Source organism: Mastomys coucha, unplaced genomic scaffold, assembly GCF_008632895.1.
Source record: "Mastomys coucha isolate ucsf_1 unplaced genomic scaffold, UCSF_Mcou_1 pScaffold20, whole genome shotgun sequence".
NCBI classification, from domain to species: domain Eukaryota; kingdom Metazoa; phylum Chordata; class Mammalia; order Rodentia; family Muridae; genus Mastomys; species Mastomys coucha.
The window spans coordinates 87,054,768-87,073,097 of record NW_022196903.1 but is presented as its reverse complement, the minus strand read 5'-3'; the positions used below and the strand labels follow the sequence as shown (position 1 = coordinate 87,073,097).

The window sequence follows — 18,330 nt, the reverse complement described above, 5'->3', positions numbered from 1 at the left end:
ATGCTGTAGCATGCATCTGTAATCTCAGCACACCCAAAAGAAGATGGAAGGCAGAGACAAAAGAATCCTTAGGCGTTTGTGGGCCAACTGGAACTAGTATTTTAAGGTAAGAGACAGTGCCATAGGTAGAAAGTGAAATGGACACCCAAAGTTGATCTTTCATTCCCTACATCTCTGTCTCTGTCTCTGTCTCTGTCTCTGTCTCTGTCTCTCTCTCTCTCTCTCTCTCTCTCTCTCTCTCTCACACACACACACACACACACAATTAATTAATTTTATTAATTAATAAAAAAATAAGAAAAAGAGGAAGATTTTTAAATTAAATATAGACTGCTAAGTTAAATACTGAAAGGATAATTATGTGTAATTGATGATGACCAATCTTAGAATTTACATAAAATTAATTTTTTTTTCTAGAAAAAAATGTATTAAAATGAGTTAGACTCTAGTCCTAGAGGCATTGCAGGTGTGGCTGCTATGTCACATTTGTGTCAGTAGGTGGCAAAGAGGAGAGAGGCTATGTCCACATTCAGTGTTCTGACCTGTGAACCTCTGAATGATCAGTAACCTAACACTCTCTGAAAACAAAATGAGCCTGAGACAATCACCAGTCCCATGCCACACAGCCTCTGGTATGTTCCCAGGGCAGGGAATAAGCCAGAGACTAGAAGAACCTTGCCTAGGACCATGGATGGCTCTGGGGGGAGGGAGAGGGAGGGAGCCCAAGATAGATGATCCTCAGGTGGGGCCTTTTGAGCCCAAGATGACCACCAGCCTGGTGCCACAGGGAGCTAGCCTGAGATGACCTCCAGTCTAGCATCATGCCAGCCTAGAGGGACAGACTATGCCCGAGATGACCCCTGCCTGGTACCATAACGCATAAGCAGGACATTGCACTCCTAAAACCACCACTGAGATGATCTCAGACACTCAGACTGGGGCCACTAAGAGGAGCAAGTAAGTGGTAGAGAAATGGAAGAGAACGAGAAACAGAAGGATGTGGGCACAATGAAAAGAGGCAGAACTGGAAGTTCAAGGGTAGTGAGGAACAGCCTGATATGAGCAGCTGGTGAAGCTACCTAGGACCATGGTGGGGGTCCTGGCCTGTGAAGTCACTGGAGCCACTTCTGGGTCCATGGCCCTGGAGCAATAGGGGTCTGTTACCACCAAAGTCCAGAGGGACCTCACTGGTCTGGGCTGCCACCTGAGGGCATGTTGATTTCTGAGGGCTGTTCAGAACTGGCTCCACCTTTCACCTGGGCATCCTGGGAAAGTTGGCCCTAGAGGCATAAGAATAAGAGAGCTGGTCTGGTCATCAACTGTAGCACTTGGGAGAGTGGGTCTTGCACCTTGCCTGGGTAGCACAGTAGAGCCTCAGTGAAGTTGGGGGCAGGGAGCTGGCTATGAGGGCAGGAACATAGGAGAGCTGGCCCCGCCTCTTGTCTGCTGTGTGGTAGCATTGATTGTGGAGAGAGAGAGATAGATCCCTTCTCCTCCCTTTTGCCCTCTCCTTTGAGGCAGGTGAGAGAGCTGGCCTTCCAAAGGGGCCATGAGAGCAGGAGTTCAGGCCCTGAACCTGGGCATCACAATAGAGCATGGGAAAGCTGGCCTCAAAACTTGTCGGCCATGTGGCAGTATGGGCAAGGGAAAGATGCCCTCTTCTACTCCCTTGTCCCTCATCACTTATGGCAGCCAGGAGAGCTGGCCCTGGGGTCATGAGAGTGGGATAACAGAGGGACAGAAGGCTGTCCCTCAACAGCTACAACACTCAGGAGAGTGGCCCCTGTACCTTGCCTGGGCAGCCCAGTAGAGCTGGCTGTGGTTTCAGGGATCTTTGGTGAGCTTGTCTGGAGGGCATGAGAGTGGGAGTCAGCAGACTGACCAGCTCAGATGCCACTCAGGCCCAGATCCAGGACGAGGAATTGATCCATCCCTATATCTACCCCATCAATGAACTGCCAGAGTGGCATTAAGGAGCAGGTCCTATAGATCCAAAACTATAGGATCTCCATGACACAGGGTAACAACAGGATATCTGAGATGAGTCCCAGTGAGGTTCCAGTATTGATAGAGTAGCAGAAGCCAGAGGCCTCATACCAAACCAACAAGTCATTTGCAATGAACATTTCCAAACAAAGACGTGTGGGCAAAAGGGTCTATTGTGGGACACAATGTGACATACTACAGCTTCCACAATAAGATTTTTTTTCTCTCTTGGAAGGTATTGTAAGGGTGGAAGGAAGGTGGGTATGAGCTGAGGGAAACGAGTGAGATTAGGGTACAAGATGGGAAATTTATAGAGAATCAATTAAAAGTTTTAAAAAAGTGAAATACTGAGAGGAAAGATGGAATTCTGTGCAAAGAATCTAGACTCTAGAGTACTCTTTAGAAAGTCTAGAGAGAAATCATTGAATCACTCATTTTCTGCAACTTTGACAGACTGTGTTTCCCCTTACTGCAAAAAGAAACTTCTTTTTTTTGGGGGGGGGGTAAAACATACACTTATCTGTGGATATAAGGATAATTATTTAGAATATAGTAGATGGGTGGTGGTGGTGCATGCCTTTAATCCCAGCACCTTAGGCAGAGGCAGGAGTATCTCTGAGTGAGAGGCCAGCCTGATCTATAAGAGTGAGATCGAGGACAGCCAGGGCTACACAAGGAAACCTTGTCTCCCACAAAACCAAACCAAACAAACAAAACACACAGACACATATAATTAGAAGCTATACTGCTTTAGGAAAGTGATTGCAGTAGGTTCTCCTCTAGGGTCCAGGACCTCACTAACCATGAATAATTGGCTGGGTTTACAGTAGCAGGCATTAATTCCCTCCAATTGAATGGGATTTATGCTTAATTAGACAACTGTTAGTTTACCAAAGATTTAGGAGCCACCATTGCACTATTGGGGCTATTTTCCCAGGCTAGTCATTGTAGTCCATAGACTTTACAGCTACATAGAACTATCAGTTGCCTTTCTCCTATGGAGGCTCGCACACACCTTTCAATGCTATGGTAGCTGGTCCTCAAGGAGGAGGCCTTTAGGTCAATTCCAGCCTCAATTCCTCAAAGGCCTGTGTCCAAAGTCTGTGATATCTTTAGCAATAGAGTCTTGCCTTCGAATTCTGGGAGACAAACAAGGGCAAAAGCACTATCCTATATTGTTATGGGAGTCCCTTTATCTCCTCTAACCAAAAATTCAAAGGGAGATTTCCCATGCCTGGCACTGGGGTTTTGGTTCCATAGTTTATACCTTCTGCATGAAGCATTATCTCTCTAAGTGCTATAACTTTATTAAAAGTAAACACACACATGCAGGCCCTGTTTTTATTCTCCTACCCTCAACCGAGCATCTATGTTCTACTATCCATTTATATATAATGGGTATCCCCACCCCCCATTATGTATGTGTAGTACATTTTCATTAACTATTCATCAGATAAAGGGCATTTAGGCTATTATGAATAAAGTGGAAATTATCACACCTGAGCAAATGTCTATGGAGTAGAATGCTGAGTCCTTTGGGCATATGTCAAGGAGTGGTATAGCTAGGTCATATGGTAGGTCTGTTTTTAGCTTTTTGATAATCGTCCACACTCATTTCCATAGTGACTGCAGCAGTCTGCAGTTGCACCAGCAGGTAAAGTGACTTCCTTGTCTCTATATCCTAACCAGCACTTGTTGTCAGCCATTTCCTTGATTTTTGCCCTTCTGACAGGGGTAAGATGAAATCGCAGGGCTGTTTTAATTTCCTCTGATTGCTAAGGATGTTACACACTTTTAAAATATATCTCTTAGGCACCTTAACTTCTTCTTTGGAAAACTCTTTGTTCAGATCCATTGCCCTTTTTAAACTGGGTTGTTCTGTTGTTTGTTTTTTGTTTTTCTTTGTCTTTCTTTTTTCTTTTCTTTTTCTTTTGTTTTTTGAGATCTCTGTATATTCTGGGTTAATCGTTGTCTATTGAATGTATAGCTGTCAAAGAGTTTCCCTACCATGGGGTCACCATGGGATATTCCTCTTCATTCAGCTGAATGTTTTCATTGCTGAATAGAAATTTCTTAGTTTTATGAGGTTTTGCTTGTCAATTGTTGGCCTCAATCCCCGAATGAATGAAGTCCTGTTCAGAAAGTCCTCCCCACACTGTAGGTAAGTTCTGCCTATGTTGTTTTTTAGTAGTTTCTGGTTTCTCTTTAAGACCTTTGATCTATTTGGAGTCAGTTTTGTGCAAAAAAAAAGTGTATAGCTTTTGACAGATATATGTCCACCTTCATTTCTACATGTGGACTTATAGTTTTCCCACCATCATTGTTGAATATGTGGTCTTGCCTCCAGTATATATATATTGTTTGCTTTCTCTGTCAAATATCATATGGCCATAATTATATACATCTAAAACACACCTTACTACCTAAGACATGGGGAACATTGCAGAAGAAGGGGTGGAAAGATTGTAGAAGCCAGAGGATCAGGACACTTGCTTTGAGACAGTGTCTTCTAGATAGACATGATGAGGATGCTGCACCCATCAAATCTCAACCTGTAAAATAATCAAACAAATCGAAATGCTAGGTAATTGAGGGAAGTTTCTTAAGGCTACACCTCTAAATGAAGAGCTACAGGCAGTCAGTGATTGCTTAGGGGGAGAGAGGCAGTTTACTCCAGGGATGAGCCTCTGATAGGTTATCCAATCCTAAGTAGTTGTGTGAGTGTGTGTGTGTGTGTGTGTATGTGTTTGCTTACATGTTTGTATATGTACATTTGTATGTGTGTATATGTGATTGTGTTTGTATTTATACATGTGTGTGTATTTGTGTGTATGTGAATATATTTGTGTGCATGTTTGTGTGTATGGGTGCATGTGTATATCTGCTTATCTGTGGTGTGTTTGTATATATGTATATGTATGTGAATGTGTTTGTGCATATGCATGTGTATGTTTGCTTGTATATATGAATTTATATGTACACATATGCGTGTATTTTTGTGTATGTATAGGAATACATTTGTGAGTATGCTTGTGTGTGTATGTATGTATGTGTTTGCCTGTGTGTTTATTAGTGTATGTGTTTTGTGTATGTGCATGCATGTGAATGTGTTTGTCTCTCTATATGTATATATATGTATAATATATGTCAATGTATTTGTGTATATGTTTATAGGCTTTGTGTATGTGTGTGTTTGTTTATGTGTTTGTATGTGTTTGTGTTTGTATGCATTTGTGGGTATGTGTGTAAATATGTGAATTTTTTGTGTGTGCATGTTTGTGTATGTTCAGGATGCATACATAATACAAGACAACTAATCTAAGAATCTAGAGAACATTCATGTACAGCTGCTATTAAAAATCCTGGCTAAAGTTTCCAAAAGCAAATATTATGAGTTCTTTTAAGGAGGTGCTTAACTAGCAGTATTCAGCTTTGATCTACGGTTCCAAGCTAAACTCAGCGACTTTCCTCAAAGTAGCAACAACTCAGCATGTGGAAATTAGACGTTTGGTTTCCACAAATCTTAGCCAAGAAGTTCTACAGGGTAAACTCTTTTGCTCCATTTAACTAATGTGGAAGAATAAAGGCCCAGGCAAACCAGAGAGGATTTGAACCCATGGTTCCTGAAAGTCTAAATGAGGCAAAGATCATGTTTGGCTATGAATCATTACTCCTGGCAGGGAATGCACAAGGCTTTTCTAGCCTGCTTACATTGACAAAGCTTTTTAAGAAAAGGATTCAAATGTTCCCCAACTGCAAAGACTCTAGGTGTTTCACTCAGTGTCACAGGTAAGTTCCGATTGAAAGGCCTTTGTTGGGATCTTCTCTGTGGGAAGAACGGGAACTCACTTATTCATGACAGGAAAGAGGCCGGGAAAGGCAAGCAAACGGCTTCTTTACATCACAACCAGGAAAGTCTAGGGAGAGACAATTTCACACTAAGAAATAAGTTAAAGGAGGTAATTTTCTGCTCCCTCAGGCTGTGTGGTAAGGTGGTAAGAGTCAGAACGAAGGGGAAAGGCTCTGGGCTCCTGTTTGCAGCACAGATAAGCACTTCCTGTCTGTCCTTAGGCATATTGCCTCATCTGTTTAAGGAGCCTTGATGAAGTGTCTCAATTACCCATCTAAAATAATAGCTGTTTCATCAGGGGTATTGTGGCATTTAATTAAAGCCCATGAAGGGTAATGAGATCCTCAGATAAGAGCATCTATAAACACTCAGAGATGTATGTCTGCATACATACATGCCCCATAGAGATGCCTGCTAGGCTGCAGAACTGAACAAAACTTTTTATTGGGCAAAACTCTTTCTTCATCTCTGCAGTATGCCTACTGTTAGTCTTGTTGCCTCAGACTCAGAACATAAATTCCTCCAGGGTACTGTTTTCCAAAGATTGCCTAATGCTTGTGTTCCGTTCCTTGCTTAAGGCTTAAACACCATAGGCAACTGCCAGTCACATGTGATGCTACAGTATTTCTTTGAACCTCACATATTAATTTCCAAGTTTCACCAGGCTTTTCCTGGTGCTGCTTAACTAATATCATGGTTATTTCATATTTCTAAGTTGGACACTTTTTTGATTTGGAAATTTTGGGCAAAAACTTTATATGACTTCTGTTCAGAAAGAAAACCAGTATTTACTAATATACATTGATCTGAATGTGTTTTTACTGAATTTTTATTAAAGTTGTAGATAGTTTGAGCTGTTTATACTTTGTGTTTATAGCATATTTTAAGCAGCTTTAGTGTAACACATTTGGTATAACATATTCAGCAAGCTTAGAGTAGTAATTTGTTATGACTTAGGATCTGTGGATCAGCTGGGCATTTGTGATGGCCTGAGCCAGGAATAGATGATCTTGAGTTGACAAGAGACTGTATATATATATATATGTCTGTGGGCAGCTAAAGGTTGACTTGGATTGGAAGGTCAAAGACAGCCATGCTCACATATTTACAAGCTGTCCATGTTTGGTTTGAGACATTGTAATGTATAAGTTCAAATTTTTAAAATCCAATTTTTAATGATGGTTCTTAAATGCTTAAACCTCCCTTTTATTTAGTCCACTATCCACCAAAGATAGTGGGGAAAAGGGATATGGGGGAAGTGGACCTGTTTAGAAAGATCCTTCGGAGCAACTCCTGTCTGTGTTATCTGGAAATAGGCAGTTCACAGGTTAATAGTGGCAGCTTGATCCACTCATAAACACTTCACAGATACACCAGCAATCCAGTTCTGTAGAGTTAGCAAACACAAATTAGCAGTGGTGGCAATACCTAGCAGAGACAGCCAGGCCTCAGCCTCAGCTTGAGTCAGCAAGAGGGATGGGAGAAACACCAGAAGTTCTCAGCTGTGCCTCTCTCGGGAAAGCCAAGATCAGTGAAAATGTGAGACCCACAGCTAGCCTTACAAGCAAGCCAAGCTCAGCCTCTGTCATGGTCTGTTGTGTTCTATTTATACCCAAACATCACGTGTCTTCCATGTGTGTTGCCTCAGTGTGTGCACCTGTCTCAGCTGACATCACTCTGCCAATCAGCCCAAGTCTGTGGAAGTGGCAAGAAACTACAGCACACCACCAGAAGTTTTTTGGTGCATTTCCCTCTATGGAGTCTCGACAAATGCAGTTCAACTACACAATTTAGGGTAGACCAATACATGCATGTTATTAGCAAAGAGGCCTTCATCAAGTCCTTCCACATGCTTGCTTTAGCACATCATCCTTTCTCCTGTGGCTGCTTCAGCTAAACATTCTTTCACAAGTCTGCCTTAGTCTTTCACCTTTGTCCACTTCAGGAAAATACTCCTTCAAGTGTTTGCCCCAGCAAAACACCATGCAACCAATTTTCCAAAGAACCCTTAAGTTTCTACTTCAGTAATGACTGGACCAAAGATCTTTTCCCAACAGACCTTGCTAGATGATGGAAGAGTCACTATGGCAAACACAGAAATAAAAGGTGATAGTTCAAGTAAGATTCCAATACTGTTGGCTTTGAAAAGAGAGAAAAGTATGAAATAATGAAGTTTTAGAAATGAAAGGCAAGAAAATTCTTTCTTTTTTATTTATTTATTTATTTATTTATTTATTTATTTATTTTATTAGATATTTTCTTTATTTACCTGTAAATTTCTCCATTCCCAGTTTCCCCTCCAAGAAAATTATTTCTAACTCAAGAATCCAGAGCAACTACAGCCCTCCTAACCTTCTGACTTTAGTCAATTAAAACCAATTTTGAATTTCTGAGTTCTCAAAATATATAAGAGAATAAAAATATATTGTTTTAAACTACCACATTTGGGATAATTTGCTACAGAAACCAGAGAAATCAAATCTAGAGTTCACTAAATGTTCGGCATAACACTTCTATTTTAATTTATTTATTTAATGTGGTCACATGGCCTTAAATAGCTGCAAGAGAGCCTGAGAGAAATGCACTTCTCTTTTTGAATGTTATCAGGAACTCCCAAGAGGATGATAATATTAAGAAATGCCTGCTTCAAATGAGGAAGAGTTCACCAGCATGCATTTGACATTTATTGAGCATTTACCAAGAAGAACCAAGAACTATTATGTGCTCTGGGTATGTATTTTTGAGCGATTCATACAAATTCCTGCTCTCACATGACTCACATTCTGGAGAGGAGAAAACAAAGTTATGAAAATGTAATATGCAAATCAGTGGCTTATGTTACTGGAAAATAAAATAAGGTCTGTGTGTAGAGTTAGCTAGTGCATGGCCATTCTAGAACAAACTTTAGAAAATAATGTAAGATGCAACACATTTGGAAGCAGTAGAAAAAATAGCCAGCTGGGCAGTTTGTAGTATAGCCATTCAAAAATCCAACTTAGGCATGTTGGAAATGACCTCTGGAATGACAGAATAGGAGCTCTGTGAGTCCTCTCTCCTGTAAAATAAACATAACTGATTGCTATTAGTTTTTAAGGCAAAGTCTCTGGAAATTATCCTCATGGCATAAAGCAGATAAAGAGAGATTTACTTTAAATTATTCTACTGAATCATGATAAGAACAGGCTCAGTGGTGCTGGCTGGCCTGTAATCTCAGCTACTTGAGAAGCCTAAGTAGAAGGATTGTAAGGTTAAAGGCTGCTCACACTGGAGAGCAAGTTCGTGGACAAACATAACTTTTTACAATTGTAAAATTTTATTTTTGAGATTTTTCAATACGAATACTGTATTTACATCATTCTCCCTCTCCTCACCCTCCCTCCAATTCTTCTTACCTCCCCACCCCCACTTCTTCTTAAAGTCATGGCCTCTTCCTTTTAAATTATAATTGTTGCACACACACATTTAAGTGTACATATATATATATTTATGAATACAACTACCCAGGTCATTTAGTTTTGCTCATAGGTATTTAGGGCAAACCTCCTGAGATTTACTGGCCTATCAGAGAACTCTTGCCTGAAGAAGACTGATTCTCTGGCTCTTGGCAAGCACTAATTCTAGCTTTCCTTTAGGGGTGAAGCCTTCGGACAACTCCTTATCCATGTTATTGTAATTTTATGTTAATTATTCCTATTCCTCAGCCTCCTTATTGATAAATGAAGACAATAATAGTGGTCTTTTAACTGTATTGAGATGATCAAATGAATATGGTTTTAAACTCAAGGTTTAACTTGTATCAAATTCAGTTTATCCTTTTACGTGTCAGAAAAAATATGCCATAGTGTATAGGAGAGACTATTTTGTTCAGCTAGCACAGATCATAATCTGCTATGTTATCACCTACTGCCATTTTCCCTTTTGTGTAAATTCAACATGCCCAATCTGCTATATTCTGGAAGAAGCGTAATGTACTTAGTGTAATAGAGATTTTTTTCTTCCTCTTGGAGGAAAGGATCATTCTCTCTCATTGGTACCCTTTCTACCAAGTAGTATCGACCTACTTCTTCTGGATTTCAAAATAAATTGAGTAACAGGATTAAAGGTCAGAAAATTATTTGCCAGCATGAAATAAAAGTTGGCTCTGAATCTATAAAAGGTTCTAGCAGCAAATCTGGTATTAAGTCCTGTGCGTGCAGCTAAATGCTGCAAAGGCGACCCAGGGGGTGTCACAGAACACAGAGAATGGGGACCTCACTCAGCCCAACTTACCTCATGGCTTCCTCCCAACCCTCCCTACCAAATGGTCTGAAACTGGCCTTTTTGAAGTTGATCTTCTGAACAATCATTTTCTGTCTTCAAAAAAAAAAAGTTTTAAATGGCTGTCTCAGTAAAAGTGAAATCAATATTCTTTTAGCCTGGGCTTTTAGCAGATAATGTCCCCCCATAAATCATGGGCATAATGACACTAGAATAATTCATCATCTCATTACATTTACATATGATGCACCACATTGTTCTGAGGCGAAGGTTATCTTCCCTGCCTGGGACTCCATCCAGAAACAAATAAAAGACCAAGCAACCTGATTATTTCATGACCCGTTTATAGGCGCTACTGTGGATCAGTTTCCCATCTGTCAACTACTTTTTCTTTACAGTCCTGCTGTGTGCACACTGCAGGGACCTATCTTCCTAGCTCAAGGATTTCAATTACTGTTAAAACTTTGTTTGAGAGATGCCTGTCTAAACTGAAGATGCTTTCTGCACTCTCTGCTTCCTTTGTACCTTATGCCAAGTCAAGTCAGTGGTAACCAGTGAGGCATTTAGTAAGCACCTAGTATGTTTTAGGTATGGTTCTGAATGCTGAAGTCACATAGAAAAAAAAAAGATGTATTTGTAGTGTTCCTGAGTTCACCATCTCATTAGGAAAATAATCAAAGAAGATGTGGGAAAAAATCATGGCAGCATTGCTAGAGGTGGATACTGAGGACAGAAGACAACATACGCTATTAGTAAGGGAACTTCAGGCTAGAGAAAGGGCTCTGTAGAGTACTTGCCTTCAAGTAGGAAGTCCTGAGTATAGTTTGCAGAATGCAGGGGGAAGAAATCCAGGCGTGGTAACATGTATTTGTAATCCTAAAACTGGGGAGGCAGCAGGAAGACTTGGGGAGCTTGCTGGACAGCCAGCCTAGTCTACTTGGTAAGTGCTGGACCAATGAGAGACCTTGTGTTAAAAAAGAAATAAAAGATGAATTGCTCTTAAAGGATAATGCCCAAATTTATCTTTTGGCTTCATCTGTACATTCACACTTGTATACACACACACACACACACACACATACACACACAAAGCACACAGAGCACATACAAATAAAAAGTTAGAGAGCATCCCTAGTGTGATGAGGCATAGATTGTGGAAGGAAACTCCACAATGTTAGAAATATCATACTTGTTCAAAATTGTTTGATGAAGGAGGAGTGAACAAGACAAGGTAAAGGCATGAGTGAAGAGTCCAGACCATCCTACAAGTTATGGGGGAGGACCACTGGGGATGCAGGCTCGTACTGACCTGTGGTGTTGCCCCTTTAGATGACCTCTAAGACTCTCCAGAGCTTGCAGGAATCCTGGCTTGTGTCATCTCTTTAGAGAAAACAGCCCTGCTTATGAACTTCAAAGTTGCCACTTATGGTTAACATCATCCAAGATTTACTTTGTCAAGTTTCTAAATCTTGAGTTTTTTCAACTGTAAAAAAGAAATAACAAAGATCCTCTTATGGCTGCTGTGAAGATTAAAAGAGATCATATATGCCAAAGCAGAAAAAAAAGTATGGAGGTTCAGAAGCTAATCTGGGTTCCTTGGCAGTTCATGTTGGAATCCCTACTAGGCTATTTGTTACCTAGTATGTGTGACCTTGTCCAAGTTACAAATAGTTATTCTTTAACATTCACATGTTCTTCTAAAAATCACTGTGCTGTACGGAATTGGGTAATAAAACCATCATACTTATAAGGAAAAAGTTTGCTACAGGCACATTAAAAACCTGACCAGAAATACTTTAAAAAATTAGTTAAGAACATAATATTTGGTATTCAGGATTACAATTGTTACATAGCTGAAAAATACATAAATGCTTCCCCTATAAATATGGCCACTACCACAAAAATGACCTGGTATTTACCTGTGGAATTTTCATGGAAAGGTTGGAGCTCATGAGTTACATCGAAGTTGGGGGATGGGAGATTTGCAGTACCGGATGTAGAAAGTGTGGCTCAGAGTATCCCTGGTGAATGCTGGTGGGTGGTAGACATTTGGACAGGGCTGTGCTTCCTGTATAGATGTTCATTGCCTTGGAGTGTGGTTATATTCCCTGACAAACCCATCAGAAGTTGAAGATGACACGAGTTGAAATGCATTTAACCACTTGAGGCGAACTGAGCACCATAGCATGCTACAGCAGACCAGTTCTTTCTCCTAGTGCTTACAGGACTGAATTGGAACTGTGGCTCACTGCCACAGCCCAGCATCATAGGTATTCCCACCATGTAACACTGGCTGGAAAAAGGTCAAAATTCAAAACTGGGAGCATGGTTTTTCCTGAAAGTGCCCTGCTTTTGCTGTGAAACCCCAAAGATAGGCAATTGTATCTTTCATCTACCTTCTCTTTGGGTATCTTTAGATAGCTGGCCTAGAAGAGATGTAAGGTGGCCAGAGCATGATTCACAGGCTTTGATTGCCTGAGCTGGATAACAAAAGAAACAGGCTTTCATGAGGTCTACCAGAGTTATTTGCATGAAGTTCATGAGCCATTGGTGCAGGTGGCTGTGTGGGTTTCTCTGGCATTTGCTTCTAGCTGATGCTCCCATAAGCTCCTTAGTCATATGTTCCATTAGTAATTTACTCATGGAATACTTTTCCCATCTGTATGCTCCAGTGTTACCTCTTACTCAGCCTCCATCCCCAAGTAGTCATTCACAGTTGCCATACACACTCTCTTGCCAAGAATAACCCAAACCCACATCTCGGGTACCATCAGCATTAGCTCCTGCACCTGAGCCCATCCATTCAACAGTTTCCAGTAGCCATTCATTTCTTCCTGTGTGTTCCAGAACTCCAAGTCTCCGGCAATTGTTTTCTTTTGGACTCACATTGCCTTCTATCCCAAGTAAGGCCAGAGGGCATCAGGGTTAGGATGCACACTTTTGAGGTAGAAGGAACATGACCAGACTCTTGGCTAATCTTATAAAGGTAAAAAACATTTACCTAAACTTTAGTTTTCTTTTGTGGGAATGCCGGTCCCCAGGAGGATTAAATGAAAAGGTGTTTGGGAAATACCAGTGCCTTATCTGATGGATTAAATATTTCATTAATATAGTTGTTGGAACTATGAGAGGTTCAGCTTCTTATGAATAATGGTGGTTGCTCAACAAAGTTACAGATATATAGGAAATATGCACATATTTATGAAGTGTTATTGTGATCAATGTTGACTGAATCTAATATCATGTGTATGTACACAGTGTGACTATATTGGGGAAAATTTTAGATATTTTCCAGCAAAATGGTATATAACTGAGATAAAATACTGATGACTAAGTACAAGGGCCAGTGTAGAAGCTTTGCTAGCTGTCAAGCAATGACACTGTGTGTCAACTACCACCACTGTTCCACTTTCAGGGGCCTGCCTGGTTGGTGTTCAAGCCTTTTATGGAATGTAGGGTTATAGGTTGAAGCTAGAGGTGCTTTTAGCATATTTAGCTCTGTTCTCCACTAAATGTGAAAAGGGCAAACTCCATTCTGGAAAACATGACTCAAGGATTTTGAAGTGACGCAAATAGACAAAACAACTGGTTGGTTGATGAATTTGAGGTGTATCGTATGGAGTATATTTCAAGAAGGATATTTGAAGGGATAACACTCAGCATGAGTTGTTTTATTTAATTTATTTGGTTTATGCACAAGTACTTTCAGTTGGTTCTGACTCAGGTAGTATATTACACCATTAATTGGGAACCAACCAATGCATTAGAAAAAGTAGATGGATTCACTTCTGAGAATCATTCTAATATGGTCAAACTGGGCCTGAGCAAAATTACTAGTCACTCTGAAGAGGAACTTGTATGAATTCACAATGGGGTTCAATGGTGGTTTAGAGTTTATTTTCAGTCTGCCTTGCCAAGTATTTGCATCTTCATAAGTTTGAACATACTCCCTAAGGATGCATCTATATCAAGTCTATAGAAGTACTGGAAGGACGGCTTATAAGTATCTTACAGGTGATTTTGGGGAGGTTCATATGCAACTTTTAAATCATTAATGCGAATACTAGGACAGTGGAAATTTAGAAGTAGAAAAACTATCTAGTTCAGCTTGCAAAGCTAGGGGCAGACCACAGCAAAGGCAAGGGACCAACTCTCCTGAGCTCTAAAAGGGATGAAGAGTACATCTAGGAAGGAGTAAAGAGCAGGGCATCCTTGTAGGAACCACAGTTCACACAGATGGGAAAGCACTGAAGAGCATCAGCTTGGTGTTTCTATGAACAATTGGAGCATAGTCACCAGAGACTCTTTAGGATACATATGGTTATAATATCATCATTATAATTAGAGGGTCATAAATGAGATCTTTTCCTGAGTCCTAGATGACTTTTCAACACCATACCAGAAATCCAGAAATTTGGTTTAAACTAGCATATGATTATTTTATGTAGATATAAACAATGTGAGAAAATATATATGTATATATGTATATATATACACATATATATGTATATATGGATGATTGGTAGATAGATAAAATATACTTTAATGGGATACATTACAAAGAATAGGTTATTATTGATTATCTTTAGTTTTCAAACGCTTTGTTCACCACTCAGACAATCCTAAGACTAGTAACAGCAGTAGACATAAAAATTTGAGTATGTATATCCATTTCAGTTTTGTAACTGCTATACTCATAGAAATTCTTTATACACACTTATACATGTGCTTAATTAGCTCCCATTGCACAATGGTAAATGGAAGGTGGAAGACTAGGTAATATTGTGTGTAAGTTCTCGCTCTTCTGGAATCTACAGAATTTGATGAAGGTGGGCATCTACATCACTATGGCCTCTGGTGTGTAATCTTTCTTTTGTTTTATTTTATTTATTTATTTATTTTGAGATAGGGCCTTCTTATGTAGCCTTGGTTGGCCTGGAGTTTGGTATGGAGACCTGACTAGCCTAGATCTCATATGGATCTGCCTGCCTCTGCCTCCTTGGTGCTGGAATTAAAGATGCATGCCACCACAGCCAGTGAGATGTAATGTTTCAATTTTTTTATTATGAATTAATTTCCCTCATTTCTTCTTCATCTTGTAAAGTCATCATCTTGTGAAGTAGTTTTTCAAAACTTTAGCAATGTTATTACATATTTGTAATAGAAAGGGCATGTGTGTCATCATAACACATCCTGGCTTAGTACATAAAGATTAGGAATTATACAGAGATATTTGCTTAGCCTTACTGCTAACAGGGACTGTGATAAATATGGAGTAAAGAAGCTTTTAGTTCAGCTCTAGATCTCTCTACTCCAAGGCTATAGATGTGTTCACGTGTGTCCATTTTTCACTATTTACTTTAACAAGAGGTATTCAAATATATTCCATTTTAGCCATTTATTTAACAAGATAGGCTTTGGAATATTTTTTAGTATTTCAACTATTTCTATCTTATAGGAACGCTGAGAGAATGACAAATCTGGCCAAGAAACAGCTATTCTGTGGTTCCTTTGTCATCATCTTCCATGCATCAAACTCTTTCCCTCATATTCAGAAACCTCAACACCTGAAGGGTGCATGCAGCTTTCATGATATGAATCCACCCAGTGGCTTTTCCCTCTGAGTGCTTTATGTGCTAAAGGTCTATGAGAAATGTCCTTTTCCTCTTTTCACAAACTAAGCAAGGTTTCCTACCACTTCTACCAAATCCCCACCAGATGGCTGATTTTCCAGAGCTCTGTGTTGCTTCAGAAGCTATCCTGTGGGCAAGACTAGAGTCCACTAAGCCAAGCTTTGGCAAGAGATAGAGATCTCCTGTTTTCTCAAGAGCATAGCAAAAGGAGGAGGCATGGGGTGAAACTTCTTGTCTTTGAGGCACAGATGTTGCTAGAGGATTTGTGTCAGGCAGTAACTAGCATTGGTTTCTCCATGTTAGGAAGACAACAGCCTGGGTCCAAGGGCTTGTAAGATGCTGCCAGAAGAAAATAAGCATTTTGCTTTTGCTTAGAAAATAAATATATTTGGGGCTGGGCAGATGGGTCTGTAAGTAAATTGCTCACTATGCAAGCATGAAGACATGAGTTTGAACCTTTAGAGCTCATGTTTTGGTTTTCTTGTTCTTTTTTTATTTTTCTTTTTGTTGTTTTTTGTTTTTGTTTTAAAGCTAAGAGTGACAATACACATCTATAATCTGATTACTGAGATGACAAAAACAAGGGGATCTCTGGGGATTGCTATTCCCTGTCTAGCCAACCAGTGAGCTGCAGGTTCAATGGGACCCCTTCTCTAAAAAGTAAGGTAGAGAAAGATTGAGGGGGACACTAGATGTCAACCTCTGCTTAACACATATCTACCTACACATATGTGTACCTAAAATAAAATAGCAAAAAAATTTGGAAGACAACAAATAAATCTTTACATGTTAGTTTTAGAAACAAGAGAATGAAATGAGAAAATCAACAGGGATTGGTTGTAGAAACATAAGCTGTGTGTTGCTGTTATATCACTACTAAAAGGATCATGCAGGCCTAGTCTCAAAGATCCTTCCATTATTATGGGAGATGGGTTTCGTTCTATCATCAAGGATCACTCAATGAACAGGTTGCAGAAAACATGGTGCTTATTTGAAGTTGGGATTACACTAGCCACCTGCCATGTTTGCTGTTCTGGGGCCTGCACTAACCATTAAAAAAAAGATTGTTTATTGCACAAAAAAAAAAGTATGCGGAGTTGACAAATCAATAAAATTTATTCCCGGTGCTGATGTATTTTGGATGGGTCTGAAACAACGTTCAGCAACTTACACCTAGAAAATACTCTCTGTAGTATATTACCCTCAGGAATGTAGAGCCAAAAGCAATTTGAGATGGTGCCTATGGCTGAGCACATCAAATGAACTGACCCATTTTTGTCTTGGTTTTGGCGTTGGTTAGATGTTCCTGTAGCTGTCAACAGAGCAATATTTTGACTTTATGGTTGTTTGAGGACTTGAGCCTTGCAGTTTAACATGTTTGGGTTGCTTACTGCTCACTCCAGGGGAACTTCTGCAGATCATCAGTGGCGCCTGGGCCTTTTCAGACATTTTACCGATAACTAACATTCCGATCTCCATCACCCAGCCCTAAGAGGTATACCCATTAAGCCTGGTGTGTGTGTGTGTGTGTGTGTGTGTGTGTGTGTGGCACATGCCTGTAACCCCAGTGCTCAGGAGAGAGAGGCAGGAGAATCATTCTACAAGATGAATTTGAGACTAGTCTGGGCTGTACAAGAGCTACTCTGAACATAAAACGTGCAGCTATTTTCAGAAAGTTATATAAACTGTTCTAAATCAGTAAAATGCCAATAATAGCTTCATATGAATAAATCTGGGGGTATAATAATAGTAATAGGACGTATGACCTTTTGAATAGAGGCTGCAATTTAACAAATGCTCCAAAACATGTACAGAATTATATATATATATATATATATATATATTAGTGTCATACATGAACACATAAGTGGACATATGTAATTGAGGCAGGGGAGGGTAGCATCCACCTTCCATGTGCATATGTGGAGGTCAGAGTATGCCTTACAGGAGTACAGGAGTAGAGCCTCTCTTTCTACCACATAGATATGAACTCAGCCCATGAGACTCGGTAACTAGCACCCTAGCCTGCTGAGCCATTTCACCAGCCTTAACGCTATCTAAATTTATTCTTTAGACTGTGTTTCATGTCCATAATTTTCAACCAACAATTGCTATGGCTTAAAGACACAGCTGCGAAGATGGCTTAGCTGGTAGAGTGCTTGTCTCCCTAGCACAAGGGCCTAAACTCAGCCTTCAGAATCATCTAGAAAGTCAGGTCTGTGGTGTCTGCCCTTAATCCCAGCAAGGAGGTGGCAGGCAGGAGGATCCCTGGGGCACATTGCCCTGCTAGTCAAGCCTACATGGTGAGTTCCAGGCCAATGAGAAACTCTGTCCCAAAAAGAAAAGGTGGGCGGTACATGAAGAATGACTTCTGAAGTTGACCACCAACCTCTCCATGTATGTACACACATGTACACACAAGCCACAGGAACATACACACACAACTCATTAATTAGTCTAAGTAATTAATTAATAAAGATGCAGCAAGTCATGGTGAATGGCTAGAACCTTTGTAGCCTACTGCCTTTAGAACCACAAAGTGTTTATATACCCTTAGCATAAAATGGTTAGATCATACATATTTAGATGTAAACCCCTGTTGAG

At 40.1% G+C, this 18,330-nt stretch overlaps 1 non-coding gene across 1 annotated transcript; it reads left to right on the top strand.

Annotated features, from left to right (window-relative positions):
* The first annotated feature begins 444 nt into the window (after nt 1–444).
* Nucleotides 445–576, top strand: LOC116100153. The gene has a single exon (XR_004122499.1). It is a non-coding gene; the product is annotated as a small nucleolar RNA SNORA17 (small nucleolar RNA).
* The last annotated feature ends 17,754 nt before the right edge of the window (nt 577–18,330 follow it).